A 20,067-nucleotide genomic window follows, 5' to 3' on the forward strand; every position below is an offset into this window, starting at 1 on the left:
CATAGTTCAACCCTCTGCTTTCTCTGTCTCAGCCTCAATGGGGTAGCCATGTCAAAAGAGATGAAGCTGATTTCCAGGGCCCCTTCCTCTTCTAACAGTCACAGATTCAAAGCTATTCACTGAAGTGAATGTTTTCTCCAGAGGGTTCATCCATTTGGAGACACTGGGCATGGCACCATGTATACCTGGGAGTCAGAGAGGACTGAGAGCTTGGAATTATCGGCACAGGCTGGCATTGCTAAGACAACAGTGCACCTGGAATTTGATACCATTTTGGTAGAGAGGAAAGGATGATTTTGTCAGCTATCCCCCAGTTGTGTGTTGCTGGAAGGAACTCTCAGATCTCAGTGATAATTGTCTGTGAATGTCCAATTGTAGTGAGTGGCTCCACTGCAGTAATCAAACAGCAGTCAAACAAAGGGTAAATGGGCCTGAAGCAGGGATTAAGGATTAAGAAAAACAAGGCAGATTTAAGGGAGAAAAGCATGGAGTGGGGGGCAGGGGGTTTCCAGCCTTAAGGACTGAGAGCGACAACTGTCTTCCCTGTAGTATTTTTTTGACCAGACTCAATCCACCTTGGGGTGTGAGGGAGGCCAACAAAGGTACTTATCTACTGCTAATCAAGCCATGGCTGGCCTCTAATCAAGCTTAGTTGTTCTTTACATCTCAAAAGGAGTGGGTGAAGGGAAGAGAGAAGAGGAAGCTCAGGCAGACTCTGATTTGGGAAAAGTATGGTGTGTGCTCTGTGTGTTTAGCTACATATGTCCTCAAGGGGTGATTCCAGCACCTCTAAGGTCAGGCCTAATATTTCATTGGTGAGCACTTATGCCACTATCACAGAGATTCAAACGTTCTATTCCTGAACAAAGAGATCAGGACATGTCTGTTGCCCTAAAATCCCAATTACCTCCAAGTCTGTCCAACGCAGTATCTAGGGTTAGTCCCTATCCAGACTACTGCTCTAGTTTGGGTGACTGCTCATTCCATGCCAGCACAGTGCCCAGCCTGAACCAGAGAGTCCACACAATATTTTCAGTTCCCTCAGACTAGAATGTCTATCTCCTTGAATGCCCTCCAGTAGGCCCTGTCTCAGGGAAGATTTGTCAAGGATTTTAGGAATTGTTTACTTATTTGTTTGGGAGCTACACTCACTGTTGTTCAGGAGCTACTAGGAGCTAAGTGATAAAAGGGATGGGGGGTGTCAAATTTGGGGTGCCAGGGATCAAAGTCATGTGTTCAGTCTTTTGCACAATCTCCCCAGCCCCGAGGGTTTTCTGAATTGAAGTCTGCCTTCCACCCTCAGTCTGAGTCATGTGGTGCTGGGTGTTTCAGAGCAGAAAGACAAAGATGGCCGGTGGAGCAGGCTCTGCCCTTGCTTCCTAGTTGCTGCCCTGATGACCTGCTGCTCTGTGCTCTCAATGCAATGGGTAGAGGAGGGTAGATGGATTACAAGTGGAGAGACACGAAGAGTTATTATCTGAATGGGGCGCTGATTCTGTACCTCACTCGGGGGCAACCCCTGAAATAGAGGCTTTCAGACCATATTCTGCTCCCCAGGCTCGCAATTTATGGCCGACCATGTCCTTCCCTCTGCTCTTAGCCACTGCAGGCCTTCCTAGCCTTGAAACCCCCTCACTTGGCCCCTACCTTCCCTCCCTCTCCTACTGCACTTCCTTCTTCTCCCTGTCAGGGCCCTGCTACTCCAATGGGTGCTTTTTTTCCTGTGGTGGGAATGAATGTTCTGTTCTCACTGGACCCCGTATTAATTTGCTCTCATTTGTGAGCTGCTCTGTTAAGAATACCTGGCCTTTTCTTGGTGTGGAGTGCTGCTCCCAGCTGCTTGTTATCTCCCCTCCCAATCCTTTCCTTAGCATGTAATAATGGGCCCTTCCCTGTGGAGAGGGAGGTTGGGATTTTCCCACATCCTTTCCTGGGTAGGCTTCATTGTTCTGTGCATCCTGAGAGTTCCACAGGAAACAAGGAGGGTGTGATTACTGATCTCTATTGGATTGATTAGTGAGGAGATTGGTGTTCCATGAGGTTAGAAGGTCTGTCCTGCATGGTCAGACACTACGATAGCCCAGGGGCCCAAGACCACAATCTCTTCCATCAGATTCCACAAGCTTATGTCACTCACTTTTAGGGCAAGACTCTCTGAGGCCCCAAGCAGGTAGGTAGTACCCAGAAATGTGCTAGTATGTACACATACCTGGATGTAATCTTGCATATAAAGGTGACATATAAAGGGGTTCCCAGACCTCTGAAGGTCAGATTTTGAGTCTGAGTTTTTATAAAGCTGTCCAGGTAATTATAACGTGCAACAGGGACAAGAACCACAGCTTAAAAGAAAGATGTAAAGATACGTGGGAACTCTTTAGCAGCCAAGAGCTTACTTGAAATCCTTGGAAGTCAGGCCCAGACAGACAGTACCGGGGTAAGGTGCTTGTCTGGCACACAGAAGACCCTAGTTTAATCACCTGCACTATACAAGATCCTTTGAGCACCATCAGAAGTGAACCTTATGCACAGAGCTAAGTCCTGACCATAGAGGTGTGTGACAAATAAATACTGAGGAACAAAAACCTTGAACTCCCCTTATGGAGAGTTAAGAGATAGCTTTTGCAGGCAGAAAGCCTTGGTATTGAACTGCAGAATTACAAAGTCCATGAACACCACCAGAAGTAACTCCAAGCAAAGAACCCGGGGTAGCATCCATGCACTGCTAGGCATGAACTGTTCATGAGTCACTTCCTTGGGGACACTCTACATCTCCAACTCTCTAATATTTTTTAATTTGGGGGTCAGGGTGAGTTTATAGGGCTTGTTGCATGTCAGTGATTGAACTTGGAGCAACAAAGTCAATCCTTGACACTGCATGGTCCCCAGAGCTCTGCCATGTGTAGCTTGGTTGGTCCTTGAACACTGCATCACCGGGCCCTGAGCCATCAGACCAAATTGGTGGGCAATTCTTGTTGGAAATGGCCTCAATGTCCAGGTACTTCTGTAGACGTCTGCTGGTGTTCATTACTAATACTGAAAATTCATCAAGAGAATCTTTTTTTTTCTTTTTTGGTTTTTGGTTTTTGGGTCACACCCGGCAGTGCTCAGGGGTTACTCCTGGCTCTACGCTCAGAAATCACTCCTGGAATGCTCAGGGGACCATATGGGATGCCTGGATTTGTACCACCATCCTTCTGCATGCGAGGCAAATGCCTTTACCTCCATGCTATCTCTCTGGCCCCTAAGAATCTTAATTAATTCATTTTTTATCTTGAAAAATCATATCTTGAAACCATGAATCTTTGAGTCACACCCAACAATATCCAGCTGGAACTAAGGAGCAGAGTCCCTTTTCAGGGATGGGAGATGCTGGTGAGAGGGACAGCTGTCCCATTTCAGCCTGATTTAGTCTTGTTATAGGTAGCTGGAAGTTAGAAAGTAGAAAAAAGGGAAAGATGACCAAGTACTACTACACTCTAGGGTCCACTGTCTAGTCTAACTTCCTGGTAATAGACTGTAAAATGGGCACAATATAATAACAGTATAGTGCTTAACTCATACTCTTATTATGAGCTTTCAATGAATAAATATGTAAAATGGAACCTATGTCAAAAAAAGTACTCAATAAATGTTAGTTACTGTTATTTTTATCTTCCACATTGGTTTCCCTTTTGGCATCTCTGAGCTTTTAACATATGGCTTTATCTGAAAATGTCAACGGGACCTAAACAAAATTGTAGAGCATTAAGGAAAAACCAGCATGGATCAATATTACAAGGAAAGGTGACTCAGAGATGCCTCTTCCTACTGAAACAGTTTGCTGCTAGGGCCAATGATGGGATTGTAGGTGCTACATAGAGAACATGTCATTTCCTCCTCAACAGGGAAAACCTTTTCAAACTTTTAACACATCTTGATACTACTTAATAGTCCACCACCACGACTGATGCATGATGCATCCTATCATGATGACGATGTGATGTGCCTCCATCTTCCAGATTGTTCAAGGTGCCCCATCCAAAATATTGAACATGGGTACATCATGTAGAGAGATTTAATGTCCCCATTTCCTTCTGGTACAGCTCCCCACTGGGTTTTCCTTGCCAAACAACATAATCCAATACCCAATGCTGCTCTAGAAAAGATTTCTGGCCTCAGGAGGTTCTTGTGGAGCTATTTGAGTAGGATCCCAATACCCTTTCAATCATATCACACAGGCCTATTTCCTGACTCCGAAGGCATTTTTCCTCACTTTGTTGTGCGAGTCTTTTTGGAAGAGTAGGCTAATATAACTGGGTTGAGATTTCTATCATCCCTGCTGCTCTCCATGAACAGGGTAGTCATGGAAGCACCTTCTCCCCCATACAACATAGTTTTATTCACTCTCCTCACACACAGGGTGTTCTTGTCACCCTCATTTACCCTGGTGCATTTGGCAGGCCCTGCTTCCTTTAAATGAATTTGAATTTCAGGTGCCAGGGAGAAATCTGTTTACAGAAAAAAAACAATATGAAGGCCAAAGAGTTATTGAAGTGAGTAAAGCATTCTCTTTGCATGCTGTCACCCTGGATTTGATCCCTGGCACTGCCTATGGTCTTTAGAGTTCTGCTAGGAGTCATTCCTAAGCAGAGAAAAGGAAAGAAGGCTTGAGGCTCACAAGGTGAGGCTACAAATTCAAAATAAAAGAACCAAAAAAATTTTAGAAAACATCTGAGTTGAGCCGGAGAGATAGTAGAGCAGATAAGGCACTTATTTTGCACGTAGCTGACCTAGGATCCCCAGCACCCCATTAGATACCATGAGCACCACTATGCATGATTTCTAAGTGCAGAATCAGGAATAACCCCTGAGCATCATTAGCTATGGTCCAAAAACAAACAACAAAAAACAAGGAAGCATGCAAATTGAGAGTCATTAATCAGGAAGAACAACTTTTGGAAAGCAACTTTCTTGGAAAAGTGAGATCATTCCAATGGAATGTCCACTAATGAATGCCTTTGTGATTCTGTCTTACCACAAAGAGTGGTGAGCACAGTTAGAGAAATAATTGCACTAACAACTGCCATGACAATGATAGTGACAGAGAGAAATAGAATGTCTGTCTTAAGATAGGCAGGGGGAGGAGGGAAATGGGGAACATTGGTGGTAGGAAAGTTACATTGGTGAAGGGTGGTGTACATTTGATGACTGAAACCCATCTATGAACATTTTTGCCATCATGGTGCTTAAGTAAATAATTTATTAAAAATAATTAAAACCAAAGTTCTGCTATGTGCTTCTTAAAAAATAATAAAGAACTTGCATTTGGCTGAAAACTCAGTACAGCAAGCTTTTAACCCTGAAAACACATGCTTTAGGACCCAGAGTGTGCCAAAAGAGACAGTGAGATGGGAGGAGCAAGTAGAACACCCAGGATGTGAGCTCCTGTAGTGTATCCATCTAATAATAGAGGTGCATATGTGTGCATACATATGCAGAGGTGCAGATGCAGAGATGCAGATGAAGGCAGGGCCAAATGTTGGCACAAAACACCACCCACACCCTTGCTATAAGATACACATGTGATTTGCCAACAAATTGCAAATTAACCTCCTAATGAACAGATTAATGATATTCATGGTAATTTACACTCCAAGTTTCATAGCAACAGACTTTGAGCATTCTGGTTGCATAAGAAATCAAGGATTTTCAAGTTCCTGGAGACATTGTAGTAATTAACCTGATAAGCCTATGCAAATTACCTCCAATTTGACACTGTCACTTTTGAATCCAATATCCAAGGTATTTGCCCAGAAGGTTACCCACTGCTACTTCAGCACCTTGGCTTAATGTGATACTCTGACAGACGCCAGTCTGCCTTTGTGGGTGTAAATGAGGCCCAAGAGCATAATTCCCTATCAGGCCCAGAAAGAGACTCGATGGACAGTTATAAACTGTCTTCCTACATGGTGTCAAGAATGCCATCAAGGCTGCTAGGAGCAATGCAGGAAGGAGCCTCAGTCAATTTGCACAGTACTGACAGAGTTATTGCTTTAAGATTCTGGATTTGGATACATAAATTCCTGACTTGCACAAGACTTTGTGCTTTCTGATTGAAGGAAAGGAAGAAGCCTCCTTGTGGCATGTTGTCAACTGTCATTGAGTTGTTTTTTCCCTTTTCAAAATCTTTCCAGAAAGATCTGTTCCTAAAATAAAACTAAAAAGTGCTTTACCCTATTCTCTGAGAAGGTGAAGTTTAGTTATATTACCTATTTTGAGGAAAAGAGAATTAAATCACAAAACATACTCAACTCCCTCATCAAATCAATTTATGGGCCTAGCTTGCATGCTCTAGCTACAGGTAGACAGGTGCCTTCCTAATAATGTTTAGCTCTTGGGGGTTACCATTCTTCCCCACCCCTCACATCCCACTCCATCATTTACCTCTCTGCTTGTTCTCCTGAATCAGCCAAGTTCACTGAATCCCACGGATTAATCCATTCTGTGATTCCTGCTCTATCGGACACAACCATGATGTGCCACAGAGTAGGATGTACTTGCCCGCTGGCTACCCTCTGATGCTCCCAGCTCATCTTTCTCTAGGACTTCAGCTGTTTTGGGTGCTAAAGCCCCACAAACTTTCAAGAACAGCTTCTGGGAGCCTTCAGATGGGGGTAGGGAGAGTTGGTAAGCAGGGAAATACTGCAGAGAAAGTCACTCAGAACCAAGCTGGCACTAAGGGTCTACCATCTGAAACTCAGTATTCTCTGGAAGGATAGGCCAGACACCTAGCTGTTTTCCATGGACTAGCCTGAAAAGATGATAAAATACTTAAAACCACAGTCAGTCAGTAATAATTTTCTGTCAGTTTTCCTGAGCAATATTTAGTGAAGACATGATTTCAGAAGTTTGGAAAACTTGCAGCTTGCAGCTTCCTTTCTTAATGCATACATAGAGTCACCATATGAAAATAAGGCCTCATTTCCTGTCTAGCTTGCCCTTCTCACCATGTCCATGTTTCTCCTCATCCAGCCACTAGACCCTCTTCTGTGACTGCCCCAAACACAAAGTACCTACATCATTGGTCTCAGGACCTCAGAACCCTGGGAATCATAGTAGATCACGAAATAATGCACAACCATACCATCTATAGAAATGCCTATTGATGATGATTGATAACCCACCATCATAATTATGATGACAATGGTGGTGATGATAATGACTCCCATTTAGAGACCTTTTAACTCAACACCAGGAGAGGAGATTTCTCACTGAGTCTTTATAATAAAACTGTGAGCTCGAGACTATTGAGATAAGAACCTTATAGTCAGAAAAATAGTATAAGAGATATAGTACTTGCCTTGCAATTTGCCAATGCTGGGTCAATCCCCGGCACCACACATTCTCCAAGTCTGGCCAGGGACTACTCCTAAACACAGTTTGAACACGTCCCTGAACACTGCTGGTCCTCAACTCAAGAGAAAAGGATGAGGACATTGCATTGCAGCAAAGGTTTAAGCAACTTTCTCAATATCACATAGGCAGTAACTGGCAAGCTCAGAAAACAAACTGGCTGACAGATGCTAGAGATGGTATTTAAGCAGTCCCAAAAGATCTCGTACATGTATGTAACACTATTTTCCAAATGTTAGGCAGCTGCCATAAGAATGATGAATAATGGTCACTGTCAAGCAATATTTGAAAATTGATATTTGAGCAACGTGATAGCAAAATGTGAAAATTCTGTCAACAAGAGTCCCCAAAATGGTTTCCTGATTTTAGATAGATTGAGAAATGGGGGGACTCTATGCATGGATCATTTCTGCCTCATGTCCTACCATCTACAAATATATTCATTCATCTTGAAGCACCCATTTCTTTGTAAATCGGACAGGAATACAGAGTGTTTCACAGTATTCCTTAAGTACTTACTGCGTTCCTACTATGTTACTAGACATCATTCTAGACACTGGGGATACCTTACTTAACGAAGAAAAATCTCCCTGTCCTCAGTCATTGAGAACATGCTTGTTTGTATAGTCCCTGGAGTTCCATTTCCATACTGCAACAAACAAATAAACAAAAAGCACTGCCTTCATGTAGTTTGCATTTTCTAATAAATATTTAAATAGGTACAACATGATAGGATGTTTTCAAGAATTGTAAGTGCTCTGAGGGAAAATGAAGTCACAAGAAGGATGTAGGTTTGGGGAGTAATAGTTATTGTAAACAGGGTGATCAGGAAAGGTCTCACTGAGAATATGGCAAATGAGCAAAGACCTGATGGGAAGGAGGAATCCCTGTAATTAATGGTGGTGGTGGGGAGCCTGTCAGATATAAGGAATAGTAAGGGAAAGGTCTAGAAGTGGGCGTGGCTAGGGCAGCCCAAAACTTTGAAGGTGCCAACATGGCTGGAACAGCATGTCCTAGAGAATATACATAACATGCTGTATGTGGAGAAGTGGATTTAGGAGTAAGTTCTGGCACTGGATCATTAAATATATTTCCTAAATAGACTATGATATCTACGCATTTGGGGGATAGTGCAGGGAACCAATCTTAAGACCTCACACATGCAAGACAACTGCTCTACCACTGAGCACATCCTGGCTTAGGTAACTCAATTCTGAATGGCTTGCAGTTAGCTCTAAGCAAACAGATGAGGCAAACTTATATACTTGCTACTTCACAACCCTTTTTTCTTTCTTTTACCTACATAGAATTTAGGGTTTCACTAATGCTCACTTGGATGAAAGTCAGTCCCCCAGCCTAAAAGACTCAGCTCTGGACACGATTACTGGTTCTGTGTCTTACTGTGTGGCTTTCTTTAGTAAGTCACCTACATCTTTGATCTCCAATTTTTTTTTTTTTTTGGTTTTTGGGCCACACCCGGTAACGCTCAGGGGCTACTCCTGGCTATGTGCTCAGAAGATGCTCCTGGCTTGGGGGAACCATATGGGATGCCGGGGATCAAACCGCGGTCCGTCCTAGGCTAGTGCTGGCAAGGCAGACACCTTACCTCTAGCGCCACCATGCCGGTCCCTGATCTCCAATTTTTTTTGTGGTTTTTGGGTCACACCCAGCAGTGCTCAGGGGTTACTCCTGGCTCCATGCTCAGAAATTGCTCCTGGCAGGCACAGGGGACCATATGGGACCCTGGGATTCGAACCGATGACCTCCTGCATGAAAGGCAAACGCCTTACCTCCATGCTATCTCTCCAGCCCCTGATCTCCAATTTTTAACATTTAAAATTAAGAGAGAAAACTGGGGCTGGAGATATAGTAAGTACAGAGGGTAGGTTGCTTGCCTTTGCATGCAGGCAACCCACGTTATATATCCAGCATCCCATAATGACCCTTGAGCACTGCCAGGAGTAAATCCTAAGGGCAGAGCCAGGAGTAACTTGAGCACCACCGAATGTGCCTCCAAAAAAGACTAAAATGGAGATAACAAGGTGTTGGGAGGAATGAATGAAATAATGCATGGGAACTGCTAAGCCCAGTGATTTATATCCTGTAAATCTTCTGGAAAAGGTAGCTGCCATTTTTCATTCTCATGCAGGTAAAATCTATGAGAAAATGTCATACCTCAGGGTCCAGAAAAGAAAATGGATCTCTTGCATGAAAGTTTCTTGAAAAGATGAATGTGGGTTGTTAGTAGATAGAAAAAAAATATACCAGTAGATTCTCTATAATGCAGAATGTTAAAAACATTTTTTTTAACATTACAAACTGATATTTATATTAAGGAAGGTTAGGAGCTGTTGTTATCAATGATTACCTTTTTTCTCTTTGTTTTGTTTTTGGGCCACACCAGCCATACTCAGGGCTCTGTTCTCAGGGATCATTACTGGTGATGCTCAAGGGACTGTATGAGGTGCCAGGATAGAACATGGGTTCTTCACATAGAAGGCAAATGTCATATCCACTGTACTATCTCATTGGACTAATGGTTTCCTTTTCTTTTTACCTTTTTTAAAAATTAAAGTTCTGTGTTTTACAAAGCTATTTGTAGTTGAGTTTTAGATATACAATTTTCCAGCACCATAGATCCTACCACCAGTGTCAAATCCCTCAACCAGTATTCCCAGTTTTCTTCCATACCCCCTCCTTCACTGCCATTTTCATAGACACTTTTTTATTCAGTTGCTAAACTTTATGTCTTGTGATTTCCATTTGCTAACTCTGTAGTTTGAATATCATGTGGCCTATTATTCCTTTACACCATTGATGTACCTGAATAATCTTGACCCTGATCCCCATTACTCTCGTCTGCCTTTCTTCTCCTATACTCTGTGTCCAAGGGTGACCTAAGATCCTTCTTTAAAACGCTGCACTCTCTCATCCAGTTATTATAAATACCACATGTAAGTGGTAGTATTCTTTGTTTATATTTCTTTTTGGCTTACTTCATTTAAGGTGATATCATCCAGTTCCATCATGATGCATTGAACTTTATGTCATCAGTCCTTATAGCTGTGTAGTATCCCACTGTGTATGTATGCCACCTCTTTATGATTCACTCATCTGATATTAGACATCTAAGTTGATTCCAAATTTTAGCTATTGTACTGAGTGCTGCAATGCATAATGGTATACATACATCCTTTTGAATTGATGTTTTTCTGTCCTGGAGATAGATATCCAAAAGTGAAATTGCTAGGTCATAAGCCAGCTCAATTCTGAGGTTACTGAGAGCCCTACACACTATTTTCCGTAGAGGTTGGACCAAACAACATTCCCACCAGCAGTGGATGAGAGTTCCTTTTTCACCACATCTCCTCCAATACAGATTGTTCCCAGGATTTTTTGATATGTGCCATTCTCCTTTAGCTTTAAACTGATGGTGCTTCAAAGAGTATCTTCACAAAGCAGGTTTTTAATGAAGGCTTGAATTTTTAGGCCAGAATGCAAAGATGTTCCCATAGGCTATTTCCTATGACTGACGTGTCTGATGTTACTGTGACAAAATTCAGAAACTTATTCCTGATGTGACTGTGACAGAATTCAGAAACCAGTTCCAAATCCAGAGGTTCCAAATCTTATTGAAACCAGCATTTCCAATGAGAAGGGGGCAACCTCTCAGCCTCAAGGGTCTAGTGGTGTCTGTCTATCTTTCTTAGTTTTATGTATTTTAATAACATCCTGCTCCTATCACTTGCTCTTCTTGTAGTCTGAATAGAAAATTCCAAATAACCACAGAAAGAGGTCCCTGAAGGCCATGGAAATATTTCAAACTCACACATTGCAAGCAGAAGATGTGGTTTCAATCCCTGGCATCATGTGGACCTCTAAGCAGCATTGAGTGAACCCCAAACACAGATGGGTGGGTGCCAAATCAAACCAAAACAAAAGAGGCCATTGTGAGGATGCTTTGCATTAAATATCAAAGAAATGTTACTGAAATAATGTCTGGCAGCACCTTTGCAGAATGATTCCATCCTGGGCAAGTTTCTTACCTATCAAAACCCATTTTCCAGTTAATGTTTAAATATAAATTAGAGATGTATTTCTCTGGGGAGAAAACTAGTATGGCCCTGAGACTTAATAAAAATTATGTTCATGAACACAATGCAGCAACACACTTGAAAATCACAAATGTGAATGGAAAAACTGAGGAATTTTCTTATCAATTATTAACAATAAGCCTCAAGATCTGAATACCAAATAGCGAGTGTTATTTTGATGTTTGGCACAATAGATTAAAGGCCTAAAAGAAAAACAACAACAGCTTTACTGAACAGAACAGATCGGACTGAAAAGTTGCCTAGCTTCCAGAAAATTGCCTCTCTAATGCTCTACAGCAGGAGACCAGGCAGCATTCTTTAGAGGCACACATCTTTAGCTGGTACTTTGGAGAAGCTGCAGGGATTAAAAATGAACAGGTTGATCTGGGGCAAAGAACAGAGCAAGCAGCACACAGGGAGCACTTCTTAGAAATTTCCCCCAGGAAATGAGCTAATTGGGGAGCCCGGATATGGGGAGTCTTTAGTGACTGAGATTTAGAATCCTGGACATCCTATCAAGTGCATATTTGCGTACTGTACAATGAATCCACTGCTAACTTCTAAATAAATGCTGACTATAAATATAAATAAATGCAGTCTATCTATGTAGTCTCTGAACAAGGAGAAATAACCAAGAAGGGCCTTCTAGACTTGGTACTACCCTAAAGTATGTGACAGGGAATACTAGTTCATAAAAGATTTCACAAAGAGTTTCTATGAACCAAAAGTCTTGAACATGTTGGGTACTTTCAATCAGAGCTCTTCAAAATGGAATGTATATACTAATCATCTGAGGTTCTTTCACTGATTCTGTGATTCATTGATTCTGAATCACAGTTTGGAGTGGAGTTCTGAGGTTCTGCATTCCAGCAAGTACCTAAGTGATGCTTCAAAGACCATACTTTGAGGGGCCACGCTCTAAATACATTCTTGGAGATTCATTCTTCTAATTAGTCAGTTAAGGGCTCTGTGGAAGATGTAAATAAAGTTTAGTCTATTGAAGCTAGCATTTGCCAAATTCATTTGTATCCAGGTATCTTTCTCTCCGCATAGATCCTATTAATTAATCCCTCCCACTTGGGACACTGTGAAAGCCAGTTTGGGAAACGCTACTCAAATGAATACTGCTCCTCACAGAGTGACTCTGCATCATCTGAGAGGACATTTTGTTCATATATTGTATCTAAGGCTAGCTAGCAGCACTGTAGAAACAATGGCATGCCAAGGCTATGCATTGCTGTTGGTTTGCAGACTCCACTAAAGCTCAATGAGAGAAAAATGTCATAAAACTCTATTTACCATCTTGCCATTCTCACTACTTTCCAAAGTATGTTATGATCTTACTGTAAAATGAAAACAGAAAAAAGTGAAGAAATTTGGGGCAGGGAGGAGTAAGCATTTGCGTAAGAGCACTAAAATGAGATGATGAGCGAATGACACAGATAGAAGATAGGGTGTACAGGACTCGGGGTGATCTGGGGCCAGGAGGCAGCAGCAGCATTGGTAAAAAGGGCAGGGTGTCACAGAGGTGCTGTGGAGAGAATATTTTCACAAGAAATTTATACTCCATAGAAGGAGGAGAAAGAAGACTTAGCTACATATTTTCCCAAAATTATGCTGTGCAAATGGTTTAGCCTAGAGGCCTCGTTGAGCAGAATTACTATTGCCTAGCTGGAAAGAGTCTCTGATGTCAGTTCATGCAGGAAGACATCTGTTCATGCCTATGCTGGCCTGCCATTATCCCCTAGCCCACTTAGCAGATGGCTCCCAGATAGTACTCCATGATCGAAAGTCAGTGGTAGGCAGTGCTCCCATAGTAGAAAGGGGGGAGATGTGGAATCACTGGCATGGGAGGCAGTTCAGCCTAGTTGTTCAGGTCCTAGAGCCAGATAGGACAGTACCCCAGTTCTGCTACTCATAAATTGTGAGGTCATGAGGGTAAATTAGCCTGTCTACACCTCAGTTTTCTCCTTCCTACAATAAGATTAAACGTAGGATCTATCTCATAGCAACATGGTGAGTAATGATTATTGTCATTCTAAGAAAATAGTATGGTGCTAACACTTAAGTATTCAGTAACTGTTGATCCACTATAAGTATTTTTATTGTTATTTTTAAAGGCATTTTTGTACAGTTGTTTGGCACATGATTGCTGACATGATGACACAATGACAGTGACCAGGACTGAGTCAATGATAATAGTTGTTACTGATAATGAGGGAGCTTGCTTCCCTCAGACTTGCTTCGGTGGTTGAACAATAAAATGTGGTAAGCTCTGGCATCAGAAAGTCCTGGGTTGGAATCTGGACTCTACTGTTGTGAGAGTGAAATGAGATGATGCATGTTAAGTAGCAAGTCCAGTGCTTGATATACCAGAATCCTCAATCACTGTTAGCCAGTTAGCTAGTCATCCAGAATTTTAGAACTTGAGATCTCTGGAAAGCAATATGTCAGAAGTCAGAGAATCCAGGTAGTCTAGTCAGAGACTCACAGAGAGATCAATCAGAAGCTTAAAAACACACCACAGGAAAGCAAGATGGTGCAGGGGTGAATATGCATGAACTGTGCAGAGCAGTCCCCAATTTCATCCCTGATTTCATCAGCACTACATTGCCCCCTGAGTTCTAATGGGGTATCCTCAGCACTGCAGGCACTCATAGCACTGTATTTTGGCCCTAATGTCTTCTGAGCAGTGCTTGGAAGCCCCCTCCAATAAACCAAACAATGGCAAGGAGCATAAAGATAATACAACAAGCTAAGCACGTCCTTTGTAAGCAGGAGGCCTGGGCTCAGTGGTCAGCAGCACCTGCTCCCCCAGGCACTGCAGGGAGCATCTCTGAGTACAGAGCCAGGAGAAGCCATCCCACATTATACCCTCATGCACCATAGAAAAAGAAAGCAAACAAAAGTCTCATCACATACCTTTTCAAATATACCAGTTCATACACAAAAAGGTAATAAGATGTCCAGGTCCCTAAACCCCATCTATTTTATCAAGAAGAATTTCCAGTGCAGAGAAATTCTTTATTTAGAACTTTAAACAATGTAGGTCTTCCTTCCCACTTCCATATCATGCCTTTCAATTTAAGAAATATTTTGTTTAAAAAGATGACTAAAATCTAGTAGACTCTCAGTACTTGGCCTGCAGGTTTGGTTATCACCCAAATCTATAGCATCATTGTCCAGTGGCTGGCATACAGTAGTACCCAATTAATATCTACTGAATAAAACATCTTGTTTTTATCTCAGAGTTCTTCAGTAGCAATAGCATCTTTGTATTTTTAGGTCATGTATCAACATTTTTCTCTGCATTTGAGAAAGTTCTGCCAGTCTGAAAATGGTCCAAATCTGAGTATTAGACATAAGGGTTAGATACTCACAAATACAGAAGCCCTCAAGTGCTACACAGGTAGTGGTGCTCTGTCAATTTTGGACATCACAAGCAAGATCTGTGGGCTGTTTTCTTGGACAAAAATAGCGGACACCTCTGTGTGCACCAGTTCTTGGAGCCAGTGGAGAAATAACACAAAGGCTGTTAAAAATCTTTATCAAAACTATGTGGAACTGGGGTGAAATTTCAATTATTTCACCAACTGACAGCAGAATGCTTCTTAAGGAGAGAAATGGGCCTGTCCTTAGGAATAGATTTTGCTAAGCTGCTTGTCTTGGCAGCTCGAGTAGGAAGGCAGGAGCCAAGGCAGTGGAAGAGAGAGTGGAATTCTGGTTAGGGAACTAGAACAGATCTATGAGGTTGTTGGGGAAGATGATGGAAAATGAGATGATGGATAAAGGAAAACAAGAGGAGATGATGGGGAGCTAGAGAGCAACTGGAAAAATGATCGAAGACTTTATAGGTGCTGAATCAGTGGTTTAGGCTGTTGTGTAGAAAATCGTTGGGTCTCTCCAGGTCTGGAGTGGATGGTGATTGGGGTGGGATTAAGAGCAAAATCTGGGGCCGGAGTGATAGCACAGCATATGGCCAATTTGGGGCAGACCTGTGTTCTATCCCCAGCATCCCATATTGGTCCCCCGAGCCTGCCAGGAGCAACTTCTGAGTGCAGAGCCAGGAGTTACCCCTGAGCGCTGCTGGGAGTGGCCCCAAAAACAAAAACAAACAAAAGAGCAAAATTCCACCATATTTGTGTGGGCAGATAAAAGGTGAAACAAGCAGCAAGTCTGAGGAAGTACTTCTTGAAGTTAGTTACATAATATTAGAATCATTGTGGGGAGCTTAAAAAAAACCCGACACCCCCCCCCCCCCCCCCGAGTCTTCCACCTAGAGATCTCAATGGAATTAGTCTGGAGTGGGGCCTGACATCAAAACTTCTCAAAGCTCTCCAAGTGGTTTTGACAAACAACCAACGTTTAGAACCATTGGTAGAGATGATCTTCCAGGAAAACTAAGAGCTTGAAGGCTGGGATATAGTGTAAGAAGGGATGCCTTTCCTCGGCACACAGAGGTATATGTGTGGAAGAGAGGCATATGAATGAATATTATTTCCATCTGTGTGCCACAGGAGACTCACAGACACAGAGATTACATAGTAATTAATGTCACTTCTCCTTGATTTCCCTTCTTCTGCCTGTTCTCCCTCCCTGCCCAAACAGCTCTCACCTTAGCTTGCCTCTTATGTTTCTTTGCCTTCTTGCAAAAATACCCTCTCCTAATTCCATCCTCCACTTCTTTATGAATCTGCTTTGGACAGGCGAAAGCCAGAGAAAGTGATTAATTAAAACTTTTCTTGGGAAAAACAAACATACATTTTAACAAGGGTCTTTAGAGGACAATGCTTTGATCAACAGTAATAATTTTCAGGGATGACAGCAAAGCACAGAAAACATGCCCTGTGGTTAGACGGCTATGCAGGAAGCTGATTATGGAAGGTCCATGGCTTGAGAGATTGCTGGACTGAATGTGCCCATCTTTAATATCCAGTTGTTCTGATCTTACATCCAGTTCTGGTATTTTTATATTCATTTGTTGTAGTTTGTTGTTGTTGTTGTTGTTGAAGAGGTCTCCATTCTTCTTAGATCCAATTGTTAGTTCTTCCTCTCCACACTTCCATCTGCCCTTCTACCTCTTTCCCTGGCCACTGCCTTATGTAGCTCCCAATCAGAAAAGTTTCAAGGGACAAATTTCCCTATTACAAAGGTACTTCGTGGTCAAAAGCTCATACATAAGACATAACTCGGTACTTTAATGGCAGCCAAAGAAGGCAAAAGTAGAGAATGGCAGCCTGCAGGTGCCAATACCTTGTTTGTTTTGTTTTGTTTTGTTTTGTTTTTTGGTTTTTGGGCCACACCCATTTGACGCTCAGGGGTTACTCCTGGCTATGCGCTCAGAAGTTGCTCCTGGCTTGGGGGACCATATGGGACACCGGGGGATCGAACCGTGGTCCGTCCTAGGCTAGCGCTGGCAAGGCAGACACCTTACCTTTAGCGCCACCGCCCGGCCCCCAATACCTTGGTTTTTATTAAACAAAAAATACAAGGGCTCTGGAAAGAGAGTGTTGGCTGCATGCCTGGCATGTCACCAACTCCTCTTTGATCCACAGCACCACATATCCTCCAGGCAGGCTGGAGTTTGCCCCAGAGCCTAGGAGACCTGGCAGGGTGCAATGGGTAATCCCCAGCACTGCAAGACCGAACAGCATTGCCTCCTCAAATCCTCATATTGAAATGCTCTCCCAGGAGGCCAAGAATCAGAGGGATTGCCTAGGGTCCTGAAGACTGCTTGGGAGATCCACTCCTTACAGCCCTACAGAAACCATGTTCTTGAGGGGTGAGTTGCCCAGGAGATAAATAGTATACACGGGTGCTAAGCAGGACAACTGTTTAACAGGAGGGAATCAATGAGGGGCCATTCTCTTTTCCATCCCTTCTTCCCTGCCTCCTCCCTGACCAGTGGACAGTGCTCATAGCTCCTGACAAGCTATTTCCCAAGACGATAGCTGATTCAGGAGCAGGAGCTTGAAATGAGCAGGCTGCAAACTTGAAATCCCAATCGAGCTGGCTAATTTTCTGTAACCTTCCTTCATAGAACTCAGAATCTTTTCTTATTGAACACAGAACGAGGGTGCTTTTGGAGACTAAGCAAACCAATTAAACCCCAGAAGAACCCTACATAATCCTATCATTATTGAGCCAAATTTAAATAGTCACATCATAACAGAACTAAACATTTCATTTGGTCCAGAAGTCATTCTCCAAGGGCAGAGGAGGCTGGTGTAGGAATTCGCTCCCTGGCTTTAACACATCCCTCTATTCCCTCAGCTATCCCCTTACCCCAAAGAAAACCCTAAATTCCTGCAATGATTCACCAGCCTGAAACTAGATTTCAGGAGAACTGCCTCGCTGGTAGAAGATTCCAAGTTCCATAGCCTGAAAAGTGCTTCTTTTCTAGGGGGCCTCCCCTCTTTCAATACTTTTATTGACTTATCCAATTCGTGTGATTAACATTCTTCAAGGGTGTGTAGTTCTCTTCTAAGAGTTCAAAGAAATGGGAAGCAGACATTGTTGAGAATTTCTTTAGAACCCCCAAGTTTGGGCTCACCCAGAGCTTTGGCTGTCCCATTAGTAAACTGTGTCCCAGGATTCGCACCAACCTAGAGGAATTGGTGGGAACTGTGAGAATTGAGGTGTGGTGGGTGGGTGGCAGTGGGAACCCAGAAACTAGCAGCTTGTATTCTGGGGAGTGGCAGCATAGTGAACTATTTTGCTGTGACGAAGCAGGGCTCTGTCCAATTTCCATTTAGAGTTGATTGTGCCTTGGCATTCGTTTCCTGATGAAACCAGGAATTTTCAGGCTCTCTGAAGCTCTGGCTTTTATCTTGTCTCTGAGACCTACTACTAGGGACTTCTTTCTCTTTCCCCGCCATTTTCCTAGACAGTCCAAGATCCACACCCAGTTCCTCCATCTCCCCTGGCCCCAAAGGAAACCAGCTGAAATGTTTCCGTTAGGCCTGCTTTTTCTCCCCCTCCCCTTCCACTGTCTGGCTCCTTCGAGCTTTGGGATTTGGAGAGAAGGGTGAATGGGGAGAGAGAAAATGCTTATCTGTTCCTATTCACATTTTTTAATTTAAGGGCATCTGCTTATCTTTATTTGAAGGAATTCAGCGGAGAAAATGATGGTATTTTAGAGTGGAAAGGTCCCACCCTGTAACCTTTCCCTCTTTATTTCCTCCCCTCCCCCCAGTCACTTCCTGTGGCAACCCAGCACTGAGCTAAACCTGAGCCTTGGGCTCCCCCAGAGTCACTCAGAGGGACACTCTGCCTCAGGCACATATAGCAGCATAAGCTGCTGGCCTTTGTATTGGCCCAGGGTAATCATTTGGTAGCCTTTGGCCTATACCCAAGGATCTGCAGAAGTGGTGCTGTAAGCATGACTCTAAGAGCTCCAAGATTTATAGGATTAATCTGCTCCACTCTTACACACGCTAGCAGGTTTCTACGGGCTGCTCCTGGCTTTTTCTGAACCCCTCCCCTACAGCCTTGGGAGTGGGTGTCAGTGGTCTCTTTTGGTTTTATTTCATTTGGGGGCCATACCTGGTGATGCTCCTGGCTCTGCACCCAGGAATTATTCCTGGTGGGTTTAGGGGAGCATATGCAATACTAGGGATGAAGCTCAGGTTGTTCTGTGCAATGAAAGCACCCGACCTGCTATACTATTACTCCAGCCCCATAGTGGGCTCTTGACTCACCACAGAATGGACATCACAGAGGTCCCTTATGAAGACAATCACCCAAATTTAGCGCCATACTCCATACATAAGTTCAATTGCAGCACAAAGAGCCAACAGACCTTTTTCTGATGGGCATGCAAGGACATGCAGGGCATGCGGGCATCCATAAACTGAGATCCCACCCACAAACCCCAGATTAGAAACCTATTGCTCACCTAAAGGGGGAATGTGTTGATTGAGGCAATTGATGATGAGATGAAGGCAAGAAGCAGGGCACGCTTAACAGTGGACATGGAAGAGTAGTGATTCCTTCCAAGCAAACAGTTGGCGCCAGGTTACTAGTGGGAGCAGGCATACAAGATGGCTAGGGCTTTCAAACAGAAGATGTGAATGCACTGTGTGAGCTAAGTAGGTGAAGAGAGCACAGCAATGGACAAAGGCAGGGCTGAGAGCACAAAGAAATCTTTGAATATTCATGAATTGGACCCCAGACTTTCCCCAAGAGATGCTACATTTGATTTCCAGCCCTTGTGCTCAGAAGCTGACTGACAATATCAGAAAATTCAAGATGGTGGCTACAGAGATAGTACAGTGAGATAAATTGCTTGCCTTGCCTGCAGTCAGGTGGGGTTTTATCTTCAGCCCCAAGGAAGGTTCTCCTGAGCCCTGCCAAAAATGAGCTCTGGGGGGCCGGAGCGGTGACACAAGCAGTAAGGCATCTGCCTTGCCTGCGCTAGCCTAGGCTGGACTGTGGTTCTATCCCCCGGCATCCCATATGGTCCCCCAAGCCAGGAGTGATTTCTGAGCACATAGCCAGGAGTAACCCCTGAGTTTCACCAGCTGTGGAGCCCCCCCAAAAACCCCAATCCCCCCAAATGAGTTCTGAGCACAGCGCCAGG

This window comes from Suncus etruscus, chromosome X, assembly GCF_024139225.1.
Source record: "Suncus etruscus isolate mSunEtr1 chromosome X, mSunEtr1.pri.cur, whole genome shotgun sequence".
NCBI lineage: Eukaryota > Metazoa > Chordata > Mammalia > Eulipotyphla > Soricidae > Suncus > Suncus etruscus.